Raw genomic sequence first — 5,236 nt, 5'->3', positions numbered from 1 at the left:
AAAGGGACAAAGCTAATGATTTTTTAATTAAGAGCGACTTCCTTTTTAAAACTTGTCCCCAGAAAGTTCCACCAACTGTTTCTACTAACCCTAACCTTAGACCTAGCGGCAAGGCACACAGAACCATTGTACTCCTCCCAAACTTCAGCAAGTTCTAAATCTAAAAGAAAAAAAGGAGACTAGCTACTGGAAGATGCTAAGCATTATTTTCTACTGTCAGTGTTTTGGGTTATTTTTATGTTATCCATTTTTAACTTAATTACACTGTGGTAAAATAGTGTGGCATGCACAGTCACAATCATTTGAGATATGTTGATTACAAATGGCCTCCTAAATGGTCAGTTCATGGAAATGTTTCCTGTGTGCTTGAGACTAATATGTATTCTTCAGTTTTGTGCAGTGTTCCATATATGTCTATTAAATCAATACTTCTAATTGTGTTGGTGCAATCTTTTATATTGTGACATACTATCCGCTTTATTTAACAATTATAGAGATAATTTGTCTTAGTCTCCTGCTATAATGGCGAAAATCATTATTGTCTTTGTGCTTCCACCAATTTTTGATTTTCATATTTGAAACTATAATTGAGTGTAAGTCCAGAGGTATAGCTTCCGAGGGACTTAAATGTTCATCAATATGGCTTGTGATCCTCTATTGACAATTTTTCTAAAGACTGAACTTTGTGATACTTGACTAGCCTACTTCCAACTTTTCTATATTCTGATGTTTGTGCCTTTTGTAAATAACACAACTATATTTTGTACCTAATCTTTGAAATAAAAACTTAAAACAGTTACTCCATTTATATCTAAGGTAATTACTATACATGGACTCCTTTCTAACATCCTCTATTGTGTATTCCTAGCTTCTTAACCCCCCCCATTTCTGTCATCTTTTGATTTGAGTTCTACTCTCCATTATGTTATATATGTTCTGCCATAGGTGCTCTAAAATAATTCAATAAGGACACATACATTTTAAAATTGTAGATTCTGTATTTTATCCCTTTTTCTATATTATCACACAACTTTTAAAATGCTTTTTTTGAAAAAAATAGACTTCAACTTTTATTTCAAAGATGAAACAGACTATGATTTCTAAATTGAGAGAAAAAAAAAGCCTCTTACAATGAAAAACTTCTAATCATGAACACTGGTTCAGATCCGTGGTGACATATTCTCTGCTGTATGCACTGCATGAAGTGACAGCTCCCCGTGATTTCCTGAGCGGCTGTAGATGCCTCTGAACACCTGCTTCTACCTGCATCCTGGATCTGACTAGTTCCTGTAGTCCTCCTACCTGTCCTGTGACACTTATCTGGAAGTGTACTTACTTACTATCAATGGGATGGAGATAATGACACCATTTCCTGTCCCCACCCATAGACGATTGCAGAACACCATGAGGGCTGTGATCCTCACGAAGGAGAAGAACAGTTTCCCGGTACCTAACATTTTGCTGACATAAGGCTCGATGTCCACATCCTGCAGATGCTGGTGAGTGTGTGCATGGTAGAGACGGAACGTGGAGTCCAGGTGGATGGAGACCCACACACCATCGCCCACCCAGGCCAGCTGCCACACCTGGCTCTCCTTCCAGGGGTGTGCATCAAAGGATTTCTCGACCTTCCTGGCTTTGGGCTGAACCACGTAGATCTTGTTCCTGTAGCCATACCACACTTTGTCATGTACCACAGTCATGCAGCGGATGGAGTGGTGAGGCCGCCCCAAGTCTAGGAGGTGATAGTTGGACAGGTCCCATTGGCCATCAACTCCTCTGTGGAAGATCGCAAGGGTGCCATCAGCCAGAGCCCTTTCACACGATCCCTTTCACATGCACAATGCTGAGGATGGAGTCCTTGAGTTTGATGGAATGGAGACACTTCCTCCACTGGGCCACCAACGAGTGCACGTACAGGCAGCTATTCTGGGCACCCAGCCACATGGTCAGCAGGAAACTGCTCATCTTCTGGGCTTCCTCTCTCGCCAGGTCCTGTTCACAGGGCCACACCGATGACATTGGATCTTGATACGTATCTGCATCATTACTCAACTGACAGACCAGGGACAGGTCTTCAGGGATCTGAACCCCCAGAGGGTCGGTAATGACGTGTTCAGTGTACACACCAGGCTGGGAGACATCTACAGCATCATCTGCAGACCCTGCATTGCCTTCAGTGGCTTCCGTTGCTTCCTTGGCAGTTGGAACACTTTCGTCAACCTCACTCTGCTCCACTTCCATTTCTGGGGGCTTGTCTGTCACCGGAGAAGCACCATTGGTACTAGGGGATGAGGTAGCCCCTGGTGCCCCTTCTGTAGAGCAGCCGACCACCGTAATGCCCACTCCCCCCCCCCCTCGCCCAGCAGGCTGTCTTCTCTGCTGAGCTGTTGCTCGTCACGCTTCTGCACAAGGACGCCTTGTCCACTTGCCCAGACTCTGAAAGTTCCTCTCCTGCAGGGTAATCTGTTTCCCCGGCTCCTGGCATGCTGGTGATGCACAGGACGTGTGAGTTGCACACGGTGAAGCTGTGGAGGATGTTGCCAGGCTGGATGGCATCGATGATGATCACTTTTGTGGCCGAGTGCTGGTGCAAATCCACACATGACTGGACAATTCTTCATGAGTTTTTAACTCCTTCTGCTGTTCCTTCATGGATGCATCTTTTTCATCAAGAGGACAGAGATAGGCACAGGTAAATTTTTCATCTTATTTTCCCCTTGACCATTGGTCACCTGCTTGTATTTCTGCGGCAGGCTCCAGCCGAGTGCTTACACGAGACCATCCTCCTTCTGCACATGCACCTTCACCTGCCGGTACTGCTCCCTCTTCTGCTCTCTGCATGAGGCTAAACTAGCTTCAGTTTCTTCACTAAGGAAGTCAAAGGCTTTGGACTTGTCCCCAGGGAGCTGTGATAAGGTGCTGCTTCTTTTCTTGACGGAGGGGGTCACATGCGAGGTGGGGGCGTTGTACTTCAGATTGATGGGTGGCTCGGGCTTCTTGGTCGTGTTACTGGAGGAGCTGAAGAGTCGGCTGAAGAACTGCCAGATGCTTGACCTTTTTTTTTTTTCCTGCATGGCTGGGTTCTCTCGTGATGCCTGAATCATCTCCGTCCATAAGACAGCTTCCTGCAGCTCCCTCAGTCTCTCTTTACAATGGTTTCTCTCCATGAGAACGCGGGCCATCTCCACTCTCGTGAACCGCTTCCTCTGGGCCGTGGGGATATCACTGTCATCCTCATCCTTGGCTTTCTGCCGTGCATCTTCAGCTTCGGCACGAGCCTTCCTGAGCTCCTCCTCCAGCTCCCTGTTCTTCTCCTCCAGCTTCAGCTTGGCCTGCTTCCCGGCCTCCAGCTCCCCCTGCAGCACATCCTTCTCGCACGTCAGCTCATCCACCTTAGCTATCAAGTCGTTCTTCACCACGTTCAAAGCATTCTTGGTGTCCAAAAGTTGTCTATTTTCTACTATAAGATTCTCACCTTCACGACCCAGTCCTAGTAAGTCCACGCCTTCATCCTCGTCTCCAATGAGGCCAGAGCTGGCAGAAGACAGTTCTTCAAAGAGGGACTCTGTGTTGCGGTCGAAAGCTCTATTCTCTATGCCTTTGGTGGGAGTACTTGACCCTTTATATACACTGAGATCTTTGTCCATGTCCAAATCAGGAGTGGATTCAATGATTGCCTAAACTTCTAACTTGTCTTCATTTTTAGCTGAGCCTGTGGACACATTCCTTGTCTCCTGGGCGACCTGCACTTCAATGTGCTTGCTTAGCTCTAACTTTGCTGGCGTGTCTGCGCCCCCTACTAGGCCTTCACGCTCCTCCTTCAGTGGGGTGTCGCAGGGGATGGCTGCCACTTCGGAGTTAGCTGTTGATGCGGGAGTAGTAGCTTTAGACCCACCTTGGCTGACATCAGAAAGCTCATCCTTCAGGCTGGTGTGCGAGCAGGGCTGACTCAGCTCCTGGAACTTCCACTGCTCTGATCCTGGGGTCTCACTGCCTTCTTGAGTGTCCGGAGTAAGCAGCCCATGTCCGGCAGGTAATGGGAAAATCCTCAATGATATAGGGCGTTCTTTTCTAATCCTGCTGTGAGCTGTGGATTCGAGTTGATCACTCCGAGAGCTGTTGAAGTTTTGTTCTTTCTAAATGTTCCACATAATTATGGATCATCTCCATGTGTCTCTGATTTAGTGTGTTATATTCCTTCTTCAGTTCTGCTTCTCTCTCTTCAAGTCTGCTAATCTAATCAGCATAGTTTCTTTGCTTTGAGTTCAAGTTGTCTTGTTTGAGATTCTAGAGATTCCACTCGGGTCTGTAAATCATTTTTTTCCTGTTCTTGAGAATCTTCAAATTCAATGAATTTCTCCTTGGCGTGCTTGCGCAGCGCCTTCTCCCTCTCATACTGGGTGATGAGCTGCTCGTTGTCGTCCTGCAGCAGCTCGAGCTCCACCTGGTGCTCCTGGTCCTGCGCGAACACCGAGTCCAAGTTCTCCAGCACCACCACCACCAATGGCATCAGCTCCTTGACCACCTTCTCGTCGTCGTAGCGCCCGATGAGCCGCTCGAACTCGCGGTAGATGGAGCCGGCCAGGCAGGCCGGACACCCGCGCCGACATCATGGCCCTGGGGCCGCCAGGCTCCTCCTGGTACACCACACCGTCCTCCAGCTCCATGGTGGCAGGCGGCCCGGCCCGGGGCGTCGCCGGCGGAGGGGCGGCATCGGCTGGCTCGGGACTGGCTGGGACCCAGGCTGGGACCTGGGCTGGGCCCGGCAGGGTGGGGCCAGGACGGAGAAGGGGAGGGGTGGGGTGAGCACATTCACCCCAACCGACGCTGCACCAACTGCCTGAAATGCTTTAACTCTTTTCCAAATGCTACTTCATTCCATATTTCTTATCTTGTAAATTCACAAACTAGACATATTTATGTAGCCCTTGTTTATACTTGGCATATGTTTATAAATTCCTAGCTATTGTTTCAAGTTTTATGTTCTAACATTCTCTTTTCCTTATTTCTGGAATCATTAAATTTCTTCCTAAAGCTTATGTTTTATGTTACTAAAACCTGGCATAAACTTTTTCTTTTTTATAAAAAATAAATCTTTATTTCTTGTTCTTGAGAAGTAGCTTGACTTACTGGGTATATTATTTTGTGTCTGTCTGTCTGTCTGTCTCCATCTGTGTCTGTGTGTCTGTGTCTGTGTCTGTGTCTCTCTCTCTCTCTCTCTCTCTCTCTCTCT

The 5,236-nt window shown here is 47.2% G+C and overlaps 1 pseudogene; it reads right to left on the bottom strand.

Annotated features, from left to right (window-relative positions):
- Positions 1-1,089: 1,089 nt before the first annotated feature.
- Positions 1,090-4,670, bottom strand: LOC101580941 (annotated as a pseudogene).
- Positions 4,671-5,236: the final 566 nt, after the last annotated feature.

Source organism: Octodon degus, unplaced genomic scaffold, assembly GCF_000260255.1.
Source record: "Octodon degus isolate 3935 unplaced genomic scaffold, OctDeg1.0 scaffold00009, whole genome shotgun sequence".
NCBI lineage: Eukaryota > Metazoa > Chordata > Mammalia > Rodentia > Octodontidae > Octodon > Octodon degus.
The sequence above is the reverse complement of the archived record's forward strand: the minus strand, read 5'-3'. Positions and strand labels throughout refer to the sequence as shown.